Raw genomic sequence first — 18,133 nt, 5'->3', positions numbered from 1 at the left:
GTTTCAGGCCTGATCTTCAAGAATAAGGAGGTGCCAACTATTTGTAAAAGCTCCTAAAACAGCATGATCTCTGGCCCTTAGGAGATTTATCTTTTATTTATACAGAGTATTTTTTAAAAGCCTGTTATGACAACAAAGAAGTAACTGAGAGGCTTCACGTAAAAAGCAAGACAATGTTTCCAGAGCCTGCATCTGAAGCAAATATGTGCATAATATTATAAAACAAACAAGCGGAAGGATAGGTAGAAGGTTTCAGTCATTCACTTAAATACACATTTAATTTGGCACTGTCAGGCCACAGGGAAGATGAAGCTGAACATTAGACATTGTCACTGAGGAGGAATGAGGGCTCTGGAGAAGGAAAGTGACTTGTAAAAATAAGTATTTCGGCTTTGAGGGACACAAGAGTGGATAAAGGAACCACAACCCAGAGGAAAGAGGAGTAGCTACTTCCCTGACGGAATCAATCAAGGCCTTCCTAAGGAGGTGGCTGGACTTTGGGCTAGAAAAAGGGCATGCTCTTACCCTAGCATCCTACCAATGGATTATTTACAGCTGCCTAGCAAATTAGCATGAAATTTAATGGCATAAAATAAAAATCAACATTTATTATCTCACGTAGCTTCCATGAGGCAGGGATTTGGGTGCAGCTCTGCTGACTGATTCTGGTTCAGGAACTCTGAGGAAGTTATACAAGGACTGGGCTGGGGCTACAGCTCCCCAAAGACTTGATCGAGACTGCAGGATCTGCTTCCCAGGTGGCACACGCATGTGGCTGGCAGGTTGGTGCTGGGTGTTGTTGGGACGCCTCAGTTCCTTACCACGTGGACCTTATCCATAAGGCTGCTTGGGCATCCTCACAGAATGGTGTTGGCTTCCCCAGAGCTAGCAATCCAAGAAAGAGCTAGGCAGAGAGTTCAATGTCTTGGGGGACTTAGCCTCCCCAAAAGTTACTCTCTATGAAATCCATAATATTCTGGTGACCACACAGGTCGGCGCTCTTGAGTGTGAGAGGGAACCACACAAGGGCATGCATCACTGGGAGCCAACTTGGAGGCTGGCCACCACAGTGAAGCATGACGCCTAAGATGCTGGCAGTTTGTTCTTATATTTGGTCTCTAGTGATTGAGGGTCAGAGCAATGGGGGAGGTTTGTCCTGGGGTCTGTCAACATCAGACTTTCAAATCACATAAGCCTTGGTTCAAATCTGGGCCCCATCATTTACTGGCTATGTAGCCCCTCTGCTACTTGGAAGGTGATCGTCCTAACAGCTGGAGAGATGGCGGCCATAGCTGAACCGAGCCAGGCATGCCCAGCTGTCCCAGATCACTTTCCTGGGGACTGTCATGTGAGGAAGAAGCAAACTGTACTGTATTTAAGACATTGTGTTTTAGGGTCTCTTTGTCATAAGAACTTCACCTACACCTTAATATATTACTTGCTACAAAAAGTATCGCCTCTGAATCTAATTTTCCTCATCTGTAAAGTAGGGATAGAAAAACAAACCTCACATTTTTCTTGTGAAGAAAAATTTAAAAAGGCATGAGAGAGTTCGTCCAGGGTCTGGCCCAGAATCCACATACTCATCATTGTCGCTCTTGTCCTGTTTGAATTTATGATCAGTGTCAACACAGTGATTCAGCAAATGCATGTCTCCATCCACAACAGTGTCTCTCAGGGAATTTAGAACCATTTTCTTTGGAGACCCCTTTAATGGGAACTTGTGGGATTTAAATAAACAAGGCAGTGGCTTCGCAGAAAGATTACTCAGTGACTTGTTTGGGGCCAAGATCCGCCATGAATATCTTGTTCTTTCCCATCCAACACTTCCAACTCTGAAAAATGGAAGGGAGAAAAGAAGGAAGAGAAAGAAGGAAGGAAGCAAGGAAGGAGGGAGGGAGGGACAGAGGAAAGAAAGAGACAAGATCGATGGTTCTTGAATCCCAAGTGTTCTAGAAAGCAACCACAGGAGCTCTGCTATTTCCTCCACTGCCTATTATTTTATTCGGTTCTGCATAGCATTTTGCTGAGTAAAGTGTTTCACTCTACAAACAAGTTCGAAAACCACAGATGGACAAGATGATCGACAACATACTGGTGGGCTCTAGAATCTTTCCTAATCCAGTAGCAGGCACTTCTCCAGCAATCGCTCCTGCTTCAAATCAAAGAATCCCCCTACTTCTTATCTTAGGGGAGTGCTGTTTTGTCCTAAAGGAAATTAACAGAAGACAGTCGGTATTTAATGGGAGTCCACTGAGGACTTCCTTAGCCAGGCTGAATCCAGGCCACGCAGCCAGTCTGAGCAGCGCCATCTAGTGAACAAACCGGGCAGCGAAGCCTCCTCCAGCCCCTGCAAGTTTCAAGATGGGCGGGGAAGCCTCCTTCCAGATACAGTGGTAATCTAAATAAAGAATTAAAATGAGGAAATGAATTAGAACGCTGACGTGTCATCTCCATCCAATGCCCCAGGCCTGAAATGATCAAAACTGTCATTTTATTTTCTTCTCTCTTAAAATTACTACTTTTAATTTAATTTCTCTTACTGAAGTTTCTCTGGCCAACTCATCAAATTTTCTATCAAAATTACCACAGAATTAATTTGTATGCATGGGCACAAAAGAATGGGCTGACAAGATAGGTCACATCCAAGTGAAAAGCAAAAGAAATAAAATAAACCTCCCTCCACCCACACAGGAATACAGTAAGTAGAATAGAGGAACGATGGGTATGAGGTCCCAAGAGTCCTGCACATGTTGGCTAAATCCGCCTCCCTCCTGATGGTGAACGTCTCACACCCACAGCATCAGGCAACTTCCAAATCTCCTTGCAGAAGCATTTCCTTGGAGAACCAGAGTCTGATGCCAACACGTCTGTGTCCCCTGGACCTTCCTCTACAGGTAGAATCTGGCTTCTATGAATGAACACTTAAGGCAGCTTTGGATGCATCAGAAAATCCTAGAGTGCATGATAAAAAAGAGGATGGCATAGAAAATAGAGTTGAATCTGATAATGATGACAAGAAATGCATGGTTATGCACCTGCTGGGTGAATTAAATATGTTTGTTTATTATAAGGTAATTTGCTTGAGGCAGGGTTGGGAGGGGTGAACAGAAGGTAATCGGGGATCAGTGAAAGAAGTCTAGGCTTCAAAGCAGAGTCCTGGGTTGGTCTTTAGAGAATTCTAGACACACAATCAGTACATGAATGACCTTGGGCCAATGACAACTTCTCTAAGCCTCAATTTCTTCATGTGTAAAACAGGACACCCTCTTTTGTCCTTTCTGTAATGGTGTGAGGTCTAAGAAAATGAAATGACTGGGATGTGGGATCTTGTCTATGGTATTTGTGTAATAAAGCACAGGTCACCTTGCCCCCCAGGGCTGATACTCCCCACCCTGTGAAGTCTTCCCTTAACGCGGCTCCTTGGGCATGCTCAAGAGTCAGGAAAGAGCTGAGGAAAATGTCAGGGAGAAGCAAGAGACTGGTGTGTCACAGTCACGGAGATGTCTGCATCTGTGTTAGGGTGACATAAAACCTCGCCCCATGCTGTGCCCTGAGATCAGAAGCTGTCACCCTGGACATGCAGATACTCCATAAAGGCTCAGAGAATCCACTAGAAATAGCTGCTATTTGTAACCTGGGTCTTTGTATAAAGTTTTATATTTATTAAGTACACCGATGCAATCAGAAAATGTTTATTTTCCATGTACTTGGTACGGGCATTGAGCAAGGACGGTGAGAAACAGAGATGAACCAGACTCTAAAGGCTCACAGTCTGGTGGAGAAAATGCAACACAAAATGAAGTCCTCTTCCGATAAGCTTAATCCTATATTTTAAGTGAGAACAAAGCAGAGGTGGAAACCACTGTACCCTCAGCAGCAGAAAAGGCTTTCCAGGGAGCATGCACTTTGGAGAGCTGATGGAGTGAGGCACTTGAGGGCACATGCAGAAAATCTTGAGGCCAGAGGGAACAGAGTAGGCAAAGAAAGGGAGTAAGAACTTGCTCATCACACTTGGGGAAGGGCCACCGACTCAGAAGGGCTGGAATCAACACTGTGAGAAGAGAGTTTGTGGTGACCAAGATGAGAAAAGTTGGCTGAGTCAGGAGCTGATGAAGGCCCTCAGGAGCCAGGCTCAGTAGGAGAGCCCAGGTGACCTGGTACCTGTCAAGGCTTCTAAAAGGAGAAGGAGGTGTGTTCCAGCTGGAGATATGGTCTCCCCATTACCGTCCACACATGAGATCTTCAAACAACCATATGACCTGGTGCCCAGTAATGACTCCGGAAATGTCCAGGGTGGCCAAGTGAATGGAGCCCATGAAATAATAGGAAATCTTTGTCAACTGATTTGCACAAACTGACATAACTATGTTGACGTGCTTTAGTGGAGATGCTAGGAAACATGCAGAACAAAAAATGTGAGCTCCTGGGACATTTTCTCCCGAAGTACAAAAAAATTCACCCAAAAACTTATTTTCAGAAAAACCAAATGTGGGATCCAGGCCTCTGAATTCGTGGGTCTTAGAGAATCAGGAGACACTTGAGGACTTTGAGCTCCCTCCCTGGCTCACACGGGCTGCAGGCGCCTGGCCTCTAGCCCCGGTGATGGATGGAGAGGTCGCCCTTCATGGCCAGCACGCAGACGTCCGTCCCCAGGCAACAGACAGAGCTGCTTCCTGGATTCTGTCCATTTTCTACCATGTTAGGAAATTCATCTTGAGAAAGCACATTCCTTCTGAGTTCACCCTGTGATTAGCATTCTGCACAAAAAAAGAAAAAATAACCTCGAAGATGAAATTTCTTCTCGTGCCTCGGCCCGACTCAACTCCAGTTGGTTTTCATTTATTTGAATGTGTACTTTGGAATCGGAGCCTCGAGCTTTCCCAGTTAACTCCCACCACCTGGGGTATATTATGGGGGGGTGGCAGAGACTCTGGCTCGTCCCCTGCTCCCACCTCTTTTTTCACATTGTAAAAACAGATTGTTAAAAAGGTGGCCTCTGTGTGCGGAGAGCGAGAGGGAAAGAGCGTGAGCCCTTTCTGTTGGGCTGTGTTAAGCCAACAGCTGGGGGGCCGTGACCACTTTCAGCCGGGAACTGCGAACCTGAGAGCCAGGCAGGGTGATGGGTCCCTGAAGCAGCCCCCTCTGTTTGGATCACTTTTGGGGGCGAGGCTAATCAAGATGGGATGTGTGACTTCAAAACAGCTGGGAAGCATTACAGGTCAGAAGTTGAAATCAAGTTAAGAACCGTCGGAATGTGCAAGCCCTGCTGTTTCTAATCTCTGCCTCTTCCTCTAATCTGCACAACTGAGGATGAAATGTCTTGGTCAGGGCTGGTGTTAAAACATGGGCTCAGGCAGATACCTTCGTGAAGGCAGGGCTGCAGAGGCTTTCTGAGGGGCAGCTTCTTTCCTTGCAAAATCAAGAAAGGGCCAACCCCAGGTGTCAGTGTAAACGAGGGACAGGTAGAGTCAAAACACGAAAGGTGAAAAATTCACGGCAAATCATTTCAACCCATTTATTACAAGTGTGAAAATAGGCCCAGAGAGGTTAATAATGTCCAGCTCAAAGTCACACAGCACTTAGTGGCTATGCACTAGAAGGGTAAGCATAGTTAGATCAAGTTACACCCCTGTCCAAAACCCAATGGCTTTTGCTTGCCGTTAAGATGAAATGAAATTTAGGGGCGCCTGAGTGGCTCAGTCATTAAGTGTCTGCCTTCGGCTCAGGTCATGATCCCAGGGTCCTGGGATCGAGCCCCACATCAGGCTCCCTGCTCAGCGGGAAGCCTGCTTCTCCTTCTCCCACTCCCCCTGCTTGTGTTCCCTCTCTCGCTGTGTCTCTCTCTGTCAAATGGATAAATAAAATCTTAAAAAAAAAAAAAAAAGATGAAATGAAATTTCTCTGGTCTAGGAGGCCCTGGGTGATCAGGCTCCCACCCACTGCTCTGTTTGCTGGGACCACACCCCACTTTTCCCACCATCCTCCTGGCAAATGAGTTTCTTCTTGGTTTCATAGGTTCATGAAGTCCTTTCCCGCTTCACAGTTTGGGGACTTGCTGTTTCTTCTTTCTAGAGGATGAGCCCTCTGTTCCTCTCTCAAGTGGTAGGTGAAACACCCCTTTCTCAGAAAGGCCTCCTGAAGAAGCCCTCTCACTCCTCAGCTGGCTCATGTCCTTCCTGGCACCTGATGCCCCATGATCCTCCCTGTTTGTTACTAGGTGACTATTACTCCCTTTGTTAGAGTGTAAGTGACTGAAGGTGGATACCTTGTCTGTTTTCCTATTCTCCCCCCCGTGTCCACCACATGACAGTTATCTGCTGTGCATCTGATTAACAGATTAATCAATCACCCAGCTAGACAAGCAATTCAAAGACAGGCTCTCACTGTCTTCTCAGTGATTAAGCACTGAGAGGTGTGGAGATTAAAGATGGCCACAGACAGTGTTGAAGAGTGATGGTCTATGTCCCTCCCCTTGATTCCAGGTGGATTCTCTGACTGTTCGGTCAACAGAAGAATGTCAGCAGTGGCCCGTGCCACTTTCCAAGCTTTAAGACACTGGCAGCTTCTATTTGCGACTGCCTTGGGGAGCTCTGAGTGGCCATGTAAGTAGTCTGGGTACCCGAGATGACCGCCACCCAGGAAAGGCCACGTGAAAGTGCTCCAGTCAATAGTCCCAGCCATCAGGAGTAAGTGAATGGAGTCATTTCAGAACCCCCCCCCCCAAACAAGCCCAGCCACCAGGTACATACCACCAGCTGACCTTAGCCAGTGCTACAAGGAGCAGAAGAAACACCCAGCTGAGCCGAGCCAAGCCAAGCCCTGTCTGAATTTCCAACTGTAATAAAGTGGGGGCTGCTTTCAGCTGCTAAATTTCAGGGTAGTTGGTTATGCAACAGCAGATAACTGCAGTGGGACTCTGTCGCCAGACGGTTTGGGTTCACATCCTAATCCTACCGATTGTTAGCTAGCTGGCTACGCTCCTGCATGGGATTTTCCTCAAGCATCAGTAGTTGGATCATCTGCAAAAGGGGCATGGTAGGATCCCCACCCAAACCATCGTTATGGGATTAAGTGAAATCTATATCAAGAACTTTGCACAGTGCCTGGCTAGAGACACCAAGTGATCTCTAGGCATTAGCTGATATTGTTTGTGAGCCTTCTGGCACAGCCTTCCAACTAGGTAGAGCTCCCCTTTCCTTTAGGAGGCAGGAGAAAAGAGATTGCAAACATTCAAAGTACACCACTCCCTTGCCATTAATTCATCCAGCTGTCCCACCACCAAAGGGAAAAGTCCAGACTCATGATGTGCAAAGCTCTCACCCTGCTTATGTTCAGTTCACCATCTCCATCCCCTACTCCCCTCACACCCACATGCATGGCCCCCAGCAACAACAGGAAGGAAATGGATAAATATCCCCATAGTGCCTTCTTCTGAGTAGGGATATTTCAGGCATATTTCTTCCTTCCTTGTGATTCCTTCTATAGTTTCTCAATCTTCCACAACAAAGACTTTATTTTCATAAAATGTAGTAAATTTTACAAAAAATAGGAGGTGACAATTCCTTCCACTTGGAGACTAAGACACTATTTTACTTCTCTGTCTTCCTCATGGGATATGCCTGAATCGAATGAATGAATGAACAAATGAATGAATGCATGAATGAGCTAAAAGTAATGCAAAGTTCACTGTGTATATATTTAGGGGGAGTAGCCTACATTTATATACTAAATGTATTTGTAAGGATATAAATTTGAAAAGTTCTTATATATATATTTTTTTGATTTGGGGTTATTGTTTTTCAAAGACACTCATGGTGAGGCCTTTTTTTTTTTTTTTAATGAAGAAACCCTTTTTGAAGTGACTAATCATTCTGTAATTTATTCTTTTTAAGGCCAGAATGCCAGAGTTTCTTAAAATGAGTTTCTTCTTCTGTCTCTATGTTTATCAACTAATGACAGGCTCTTAAACATTCATTGAGCAATGAGAAACTTCCAAGGCAGTGTGCTATGTTCTAGTTAGAAGAATTCAGTTTAGGCAAATACATATAAATTGTTCACATGCCACAGGGAGGGGACATCTCTGGAAACACTAAGCTATGGAGTGCAGATTTTTAACCACAAACATTTCTTCTCTCCGGGAAGCCAGTGAGCCAACTCCGTGTGGCCACGGCCTCGTGGGTCCTGCCCAGGCCCAGCAGATAAGCACCCATTTTTCCAGACATCCTTCTCTCCCTCTGTGTTTCATAGCTGCCTTGCTGGCTGGATTCAAAAGCCTTACATCTCCAATTCTTTCACAAATTTTCTAAATAGGTTACTAGTTCATGCGCTGGATTTTTGGGCTCTCTTCGATTTACCAGCTCAGCGTAACCCAAATCGGGCCAGCCTGCGTGAGATGAATGCAATGCACATGAAAATTGCCTCCAGGTCCCTCCAGCCTCCGGTTTGTACACAGGCTCTCCCGGAGCTCCTGTTTTGGATTCCTCTTGCATTAGCAACCAAAGCCAGCCTCTTCAAGCATACTAGCACCGCCGCCTTCCCCCTTCCTGCCTGTACCATCTCAGGAGATTTTTGAATCTGTAAGTCAACCCAACAGGCTTCTCTTCTGGTCATTTCTCATCACTTAGATCCATAAATATTAATCGCAAGCCTCATATTTTAAAAACCTCTTTGAGCATATTAACTATTTAGCCACATAAATCAATCGTCGGCTAATCTTAGTGGTCCTTCGTACTTTCCCAAATTCCAGAACTTTCTATTTTAGCTACTGCTCTTCACTGCTTTTGCAACCAAAGTTATTTCATACCTTTTCAATCTACCAGGCCCTTCTTTAGATAAAAGGAACAGAAAGGGGGGGAGGGAGAGAGTGAAAGAAAGGAAGAGGAAGGGGAACAGAGAGAGGACAAAGAAAGATAAACAAATGAGAGAGATAAACCCATGGGACTGGACCGTCAGGGACCTACGTCTAATTCTCCAACTAGTCTTGGGAATCCTGAGCAAGCCACTTAACGTCTCTGGGGTTGGCTTGGTTTAGAAGGTATCTCTAGCATCTTCTTGCTGTAAACCCTATCCTCCCTAGAGTAAGATCCAGAGATTTCTCTCTTCATACCAGAAAATCTTTCTAGAAGGACCCCCAGTTAGCACAGAGGTTGCTTTGCACCCTTTCCTAAGTACTCACCAGACTGCAAGATAAGAGTGAAAGATAACTGATCAAGATAGGTCCCCAGGCCTTGCTTCAAGACTCACTAGGGGATAGAGACTCTGTGGGCATAGTCTTTTTCATTTTTAAAGATTTATTTATTTACTTGAAAGAGAGAGAGCATGGGTGCCGGGGGGCTGGGCAGAGAGAGAGGGAGAGAGAATTCAGGTAGACTCCATGCTGAGTGGGGAGCCCAACGCGGGGTTCGATCTCATGACCCTGAGATCACCCCCTGAGCTGAAACCAGGTGTCCAGCACGAAACCGACTGCACCACCAGTGGGCGTAGTTTGTAGTACGTTTCTGTGCAGCCCATTTATAGGTCAATTACCTTTTGGGGTGTACCTCTTAGTCATGTAGAAACCACGTAGCCAACCTAGGAGCACGTTCGGAAATCCTAACAGCATTGATTGCTTTGCACCAGCTATTTCAAGAAAGTATCGGGGCAGGGGAGGAGGGAGTAACAATGGCAAGTAAGAGAGCAGAGTCAGAGAGGCTAGGGTTTAAATACCGGCCCCTGCAGGTATTCAACATTCAACCAGGTGCTTCGCCTCCCTGAGATGCATTTCTCTCACCTGGAAAGCAGAGAGGCCTCTGCACACTTCCCTTGGTTGTTATCCAGAATAAAAGAAAGAATGCTACAACATGCACCACTCTGCACCTGACTCATAGTTAGTGTTCAATAAATGTGAGCTTTTATTATTACCATATTTCCTCCATTCTGAGACACCATCGATCGGAAGTCAAAGCATCAATTTAATAACTTCTCAGGGGGAAAACAATATATTAAACACACACTCCCATTTTAAGACATCACAATTTCAACAATATTAAAAGGTGAAAAGAAATGTGTCTTAAAAATCAATGAAATGTGGTCTTATTATTGTCACATTTTGGAACCATTCTAAGTCATTTGCTTGTTTACTTGCCTTTTTCCTGTTTTGTCTGGCTTCCCCCCAGGAGACATATAAGTTCCATGAGAATAAGAAATAGATCTTTGCTCGATACTATGCTCCCAGTGCCTAGTACAGGTGTCGAAAAATATTTGTCTGATAAGATGATTTAATGTTATCTTAATATGAGGGGGCTACTGATTAAGACCCCACTAATGTTGGCATTGTTTCCTATAATGGAAGTTTTCCTCATATCCTTCGAAATCCATTCAACTGAGTTCCTCACCACCCTTGGGAGAAAGGTTTGTTTTTCTGAATGTATATTTGTTGAAAATTGGTATTTTCCTTGAACTATACACACAAGGAACGAGGATGAAAACAGACAAGTGCAGAGCATCCACCATAACCCCTGACACAGAGGAAGCAGTCACAAATCACACTTGAAATTCAACACAAGGCAATGGTAGGGTATGGGTCCTAGTCAGCTTAAAATAGGTTGCCAGTTTGAATGTCTTTAGTTTCTGTAGATATGCACTAGACATTAATAAATATTTATTTATGGAATCAATTAAAATTTCTCCTTTCAATTTGCAAACAAGAAAAATAAACATTAAAGTAATCTCCCCAGTACAAATGGCTTTTAAATGCACATTCAGAAAAAAAAATTCATTCAATCAGTTTAGTGAGGGCCTACTATGTGCTGGGGGTGAGAAGCAGTCTAGGAGGGTCTAGGGTAAGGAAGACAAATGAAGGAGACACCAGTTTACACAGACCATTGCTCCATGTCAGGTAGAAAGAAGCACTGGCTCAGGGCTCTAGGGCCCCAAGGTAAGGAGCAGGAATGACTTCGAAGAGGAGAGAATGTCAGTCCCATCAGACTGACTGGAACTAGAGCAGCCTCTGATTTTGTGTCACTCCAGCCCTTGCAGATGATTCCTTGCCACATAAAGCAAACCCTGGGTCAGGGGTACCCATCAGACTCCAAGTGATACTCTAGGGTCTTGTCAAAAATGAAATGGTTTCTCATTGAAAGGAAGCAAAGTTTGCTCACTCAATTACATTTCAAGTGATGGGGGGAGGTAATTACACAAGTAAATGTTACTTTTAACTTATCATGAAATAGTAATTCTCAAATAATTAACATAAACAAGAAATTGGGTGCGCTTACCCCAATCATGAGGAACTTGCTGGACAAGAGCCTATTGTGGGGTGTCCTCTTCTTTAATGACGATGAGGATGATTCCTTAGAGTGCCCAGGAAGCAGCCACACTATCTGAACAAGGAAACAAGAGGAACTGAGTGATGAAGAAAACCATAAGCCCAGCCTTACTTAATGGGTCAAGGCTGGATTGACCACATGGACATGATGAGTTCTAGGAGGTCAGACTAGGTTTCACAAAGACTGGGACAGGAAGTGTTGTTGGAACATGATGGCCCTGGATTGGTCTTCAACCATGAGAAGAAATTCAATGTTGGCAGAAAGGAAGGAAGGTCATTCCAGCCTTGGCCAGCACTGGAGCAGCAAAGGGGATAATCCAATATGGCACCAGTACACACAGGTCAAGTTGGTAATGAGGAGGAAGATGTTGGCAAGAGCTCGTTCAAGGTGGATCCTGATTATACAAGGAGCCCAGAGTCGTGTTGTTTTGCTTTGCTTTGTTTCAACTGTACTGAGGATGAAAGTTTTGAGCAGAACAGTGATACAATCAGTTGTGTGTCTCAGGAAGACTATTCCAGTGGTGCTGAAGTTCAGCTGGGAGAGATGAGAAACATGGGAAAGAAAGACAGTTATTGCAATAGTTCAGACAATGGGTGGCAGGGTCAGATTTCAGAGATTGAGGAGGTGATGGCTGGGCCTTGGAGATCAACTGGATGAAGAGGAAGAGGGAGAGGAAAAACACCCTGGCCTGCTAGATTACTAGAATGAAGACTGTTACCCTTCTCATGTTCACTTAAAGGAATGTCCTGGAACACTCACAGCAGCACTCTCCATGATGGCCACGTGGTAGTTACCCAACATCTGTGACACAACAGCATACCATGTGGATGTAAGAAGGGAAGATCTCCAATGGAATGAACAACATGAGTGAACGCACAAACCAGACCATCCATACACTCACCAAACAAATAAAAGAACCAGCGTGTATACTGTACCATTCCATTTGTGATAAGTTCAGAATCGAGCAAAATGAATTTATGGTGTCTGAAGTTATGATTCAGGTTATACTTTGGTGGGGGTTTGTGGAAGGTACTGATTCAGGGAACATGGGTACCCATAGGGTGAGTTCTGGTTACTTAGATGTGTTCACCATGTGAAAAATCCATCTGACTGTATGTGTATCATCTGTGTGCACTTTTACACAAATACATGATACTTACATTTAAACATTTACAAAAATTGAAATCATCTTTATCTGCAGTGCCTCTCGTATGTACAACATTAAAGCAAAGTCAATAACAACACCACCACCTTCGATTTTGGAATGCTAATCCTCTCAGCTAGAAACTGGTAGGTGCTGACCACAACCTCATGAGATCAGTTTTAAACCCAAAAGACAAGAAAACAGAGGCTCTGAGGTATTTAAATAATGCCTAAATCCACCATCCTTCTTTAGAAACAGCCCCTACCTTGGGCTGTGCCATGATTCTACAAGTGTTCCAAGAAATGTGACTGTAATGATTCTACTTTAGGCATCGAATCTGCTGGGTCCACATGACCCTACTTTTCCAGCATAAGCTGGGTCTGTCACTCCCATACTTCCAAACATTTGGGTTATCAATGAACTATTTCAGGGCTCCACATTGTGCTTCTTTCCACAACCCCAGACCTCTCCAGCATACACCTTCATTATGAAATTTTCAATCAAACAAATGAATTCAACCCAGAAAAGCAAACACATTTTGGATAGAACAGTCATCTTTTTTAATCAGTTTTTGTGTTTCCTATATAAACCAGCAGCCCAGAGGTACTATTTCTGAAAGCATTTGGTAATGGAAGATTTTACCCAAGTGCTATTTAGTATTATCGTTATTATCCCTCTATTAATAATAATGATTTATAGAACAGTTTGAGGAGGCACTGCTATTTAGAAACTAGCAACACCGAGCCTGATTTGATACTTAAGTCAGCAAATGTAATAGGAAGAGAAGAGGCAAGAGGAGAAATTAAAACAGACAGCTCTATCTTCAAACATCTACCTTCAGGGACCAAGGAGCAGGTAATATGAAGGACAACTTCAGCAAAAATGGAGCCCAAGGACATTTTCTTGGGCTTTGAGGTCACCACTACAAGACATGTGGTCTGCTGACACTCACAGAGCCCAGCCAAAAGCCATAGCGCCTTGAGGAATTCACTTCCGCCATGTCACCAACCCCGGAGAGTTTTCAAAGCAGTTCTTGTGACCTTTGCAAGAACGCTGTGAGGTAGACAGGGGTGGACCAGCTTCCCATCTCCAACCATCTCCTACCATTCTGGTAAAAGCACTAAAATTCAGGAGCACAGCATAATGCAGACACCTCACAAAATCTACACTGGCCACACTACCATGGAAAAGCACTAGGGCAGGAAAGTGATCCCTGGGGCCATCTTACTGGGTGGTTCACAACCATCACTGACTAATAATGCTTTGGGGAAATTTTGTAAAGGATCAAAACTCCTGAGCCCCATTCCAGAACAGAGGGGAACTCAAGAATGTATAATTTAAAGAATAAAACTCCCCAAAGAACTCATCATAGAAACAAAAGAACTTGGGTCTTCAGAATGATAGATTCTTTGGAATGTTACGGAAGACAAATAAACCAAAAACTCTCACCTAGCATCCCAGTGAGTATCCAAACTAGTAAAGATAAAGAGAAAAAATCCCGAAAGCTCAAAGAGAAGAAAGGCGTTCTCTTCAATGGGACAGTAATCAGATTCACATGAGTTCTCCCCCTTTGAGGGAAAAGGTATTTCAATTATACACCCAGACAGCATACATATAAAGATACTAACATTTCTGCAAAGAATATTTTCTGCAAAACAAGAATGAAATTGAGAATATACTTCAGCCAAATGAAAAAGAAAGCCAAGAAAAATAGAAAGGAGTCCGGGAAATCCAAGGAAAAATAGAAACTAATCCCAGAGGGGAATAAAATGAAATCTCAGGATGACAAGTGTGCAGCAAAAAGCAATCAGCGCAAATGGAAACAGGAAGTCAGCAGGTGCCGGAAATAACCTGTCCAAGAGGGAAGTAGACTCTGCCCTTTCACTGAAATAACAAAGAAGTTGCAAGTCCTTAACGGGAATGTGAAGGCAGTATTTTCTGTCAATAAGAAAAACTAAAGGAACCCCCTGAAAAAACAAAAACATACAGTTTGCCCTTGAACAACATGGGGATTAGGGGTGCCAACACCCCCATGCATTTGAAAATACAGGTATAACTTTCGACTCCCCAAAAGCTTAACCTCTAATTGCCTACTGTTGATCAGAAGCCTTACCAGTAATATAAAGTTGATGAACACATATTTTGTACATTGTACATACTATGTACTGTACTCTTAATAAAGTAAGTTAGAGAAAAGAAAATATTATTAAGAAAATCTTAAGGAAGAGAGATTATATTTATAGTACTGTTCCATGCTTATAGAAAAAATCTGCATATAAGTGGACCGGTGCAGATCAAACCCATGTTGTTCAAGGGCCAATTGCATGAAAGGCACGAACTGACGTAAAAAACTGAAATGCAGGAAGTCAGTGGGTGCAGGTAAAGAAAGAAAGTTGTTATGTTTTCCTGTATCCCCTCAAGTGGTGTGAGTTTGAGGCGCAGCCTTGCACTTCCTTGAGTCGAGCCAGACTACTTGACCATGGTGAGTGCCAGGAGGGGCCACGTGACCACGGAGAGTGCCAGGAGGGGCACTGAGAGGCCAGAACATACTGGCTCTGAGCAAGAGGTCTGAGGTCACAGACTGGGTGGGCTCCAACACTTGCCGCTGCCACTTACTAGCTCTGTGACCTTGGAGAAGTTACTTTGCCTCTCTGTGCCTCAGTTCTCTCTTCTATAAATGTCACCAATCATGGGATTGATACAGAGATAAAATAAGCTAATTTATGTAATGTATTTAGAATGGTAACTCACTTCTAATAAGCATGCAAATAGTACCTGTCATTATTGTTGTTGCAATATTAAAATATAGAAAGAATAGTTGAGTTCTTACATAAAGGCTATTATTAAAATTAGCTTCAACAAAACATAGAAGACAAAAACAGAATTAAATATCATAAAATAAATATAAAAATTGTGAAGGGAAAAATAAAGATACAGTTCACACAATGGGAGACAGGAGAGAGATGTTGCAGAAGGAGGAAGAGGGTTGCTAATTCCTTTACTTAAGATGGAAGTATGTAGATACTGTACAAACCCAACAGATGAACCAATAAAGAGTTTTAACCATAAATATATAATTTAAAATGACTTAATTAATAAATTAACTTTAATTCTTTAAAATTTACTAATTAATTTTTCATTTATTATAATTATATATTTTATCTACATATTATATACACTTATATATAATTTATATCCTACTTATGGTTAATTATAATTATAATGAATAATTAATCCATTAATTTAAATGTACTTTAAAGTACTAAAGCAAACACTACATATGATATTTATAAAGTCAGAAAAGCAGGTGGAGGAGAGGGAAGGTGAAGTGAGTGGTTAAGTAATGACTGTTGACCTTTGCAGGGTGCTTAACATGTGCCAGGCACTGTGATAATTGCTCTACATATATTATCTCAATTAATCCTATAACAACCCTACAAGTTAAATACCATTGTTATGATGATGACCATTTCACAGGCATTTGAGGCAGTGAGAGACTAGGCACCTCACCTGGATTTCCGGCCGAATCAGAGAAGAGCAGTCCTTAGCCTCTGCTTTCTGACACCTCGAAGAGAGCTCATCCTCCACAGTGGGAAGGTAGTGAGAGCGGTCTACAGATAGGATTTAGTGTTAGGGTGGCAGAGGAAAAATTAACCACTCTAGTGGCATGAATAGTGTCCCATGAAAATGTCATGTCTCTCCAAAACCTCTGAAAGTGAACTTACTTCAAAGTAGAGTCTCTGCAGATATAATTAAGGCAAGGTCATACTAGAGATGGATAGGTCCTAAATCCAAGGACTGGTGTTCTCATAAGGGGAGGAGAAGGGGCGCCTGGGTGGCTCAGTCGGTGAAGCATCTGATTCTGGCTCAGGTCATGATCTCAGCGTCCTGGGATGGAGCCCAGCTTTGGGCTCTGTGCTCAGCCGGGAGTCTGCTTGTCCCTCTTCTTCTGCCCCTCCCCCCTGCTCGCGTGCTCTCTCTCTAATAAACAAATAAAATCTTTCGAAATAAATAAAATAAAAATTAAAAGGAATGTGAGGTGATTTGATTAAACAAAAAAAAAAAGGAGAAGCGGGGGAACACAGGGCCTAACAGGGAAGGAGCCCATGTGACAACAGGGGCAGAGGTGGGAGCAGCACAATACAGACCAAGGAACAGAGACTGCTGGGAGCCACCAGGAGCTAAGAAGAGGCAAGAAGGATTCTTCCCTGGAGCCTTACAGGGCACGTGGTCTTGATCTCATACTCACAGCCCGCTGACCTGTGAAAGAGTACATTTCTGTTTCATGGCAACCTGGTTTGTGGTGATTGTTACAGCAGCCTTGGAGACGGATACAACTAACCAAAACCTTAAAATAGGAATGGTTAAAATCATTGGAAAAAGGAGAATTGGACCCTACCGCTTTCTTTACTTTTTGGTTTTTAAAAAAACTATTATGCGCTACCCTCTGTGGTAGGCAGACTCGAAGGTGGACCCTACAACCCATCCTCCTGTTATTCGCATGACTGTGTAACTCCCTCCTTTTGAGCGGGAGTGGAACCTCTGCCTTCCTTCCAACCAGCAGAATACACCAAATACGGATGCCATCTCCGTGATGGTATCATTTAAGACTGTTATGTCAATCTTCTAGATTCTCTCCCTTACTGGCTTTGATGAAGCAGACGGTCATGTTGGGGAGACCCACATAACAAGGAAGAGAGGCAAACCTCCAGCCAACAACTATCTAGGAACTGAGAGTGGTCTCTGACCCACAACCAGCAAGAAACCGAGGTCCCCAGTCCAAGGGGCTGAAAGGAACTGAATTCTGCCAACAACCACATGAGCTTGGGACCATAGCCCTCCCCAGTCCAGCCTCGGCAGAAACCACCGCCCCACTGAACCCCTCCATCATCGCTCTGTGAGGCCCTGAAGCCGAGGGCTCAGCTGAACTGTGCAGAAACCCCTGACCCACAGAGCCTGATAACATGAAGGTAATAAAGGCATGTTGTTTTAAGCTACTAGATTTGTGATAATATTGTTACACATCAATAGATAACTAACATTCTCCTATAAATAAAAATAGTAATAATACTAATTCTCTGAAGATTTTTTTAAACTAGCAATGGTTTGCTATAATTAAAAATTAAGATACATTATTCTGATGATCAGTCAAGTTTGGAAACAACTCCCTCATGAAACAAATAGGGAAACCAAAGCACAGAGAGGCGGCGTGGCAGGGACAGGTTCACCCAGGGCATTAATAAACTGAAATGTCACTAAAGCACACATGTCCCCATCAATTTCACACTCCATCTTGCTGCCTGCAGAACAACTGGAATAAAAGGGGGGGGAAGGTAGCAAAGAGCAATATAATTGCTCAAATCAAGGGCAAAGACTCAGTTTTGCCTTAGATTCTGTTCGTGGCAAGCTCTGTTCCCAACATCACCCCCAGTTCCTGGGAGGGTAAATGTGTGAAACAGGCACTTATAAGACAATTTTTTTTGACAGCCACTGCCTTTGCAATTATTGTGCTGTAATTTTTTTTTTTCTTCTGAATGGCTCCAGATTTGTTTTTGTCTGAGCTGAGGTGGAAAATTGAGAAATAACAGATTCAACAATAATTGACTTTATTAAGAATATGAATGTATTACACATGCTGTATATTAAAAACTCATTGCTTTTATATTGGCCTCGCACACTG

General features: G+C 43.5%; 1 long non-coding RNA gene across 1 annotated transcript in view; it reads right to left on the bottom strand.

The window, feature by feature from the left end:
- Window positions 1–2,058: 2,058 nt before the first annotated feature.
- LOC113936653 overlaps window positions 2,059–18,133 on the bottom strand; it is a 58,270-nt gene continuing 42,195 nt past the window's right edge. Inside the window, exons 4-5 of the long non-coding RNA XR_003524327.1 lie at window positions 11,259–11,363; window positions 2,059–2,401 (exon numbers count right to left, since the gene is read on the bottom strand). This is a non-coding gene — a long non-coding RNA (uncharacterized LOC113936653). The remainder of the gene's footprint in view (window positions 2,402–11,258; window positions 11,364–18,133) is intronic.

This window comes from Zalophus californianus, chromosome 17 (genome assembly GCF_009762305.2).
Source record: "Zalophus californianus isolate mZalCal1 chromosome 17, mZalCal1.pri.v2, whole genome shotgun sequence".
In the NCBI taxonomy this organism is placed as follows: Eukaryota; Metazoa; Chordata; class Mammalia; order Carnivora; family Otariidae; genus Zalophus; species Zalophus californianus.
Note: the sequence above shows the minus strand (reverse complement) of the source record. Positions and strands in the feature narration are given on the sequence as shown.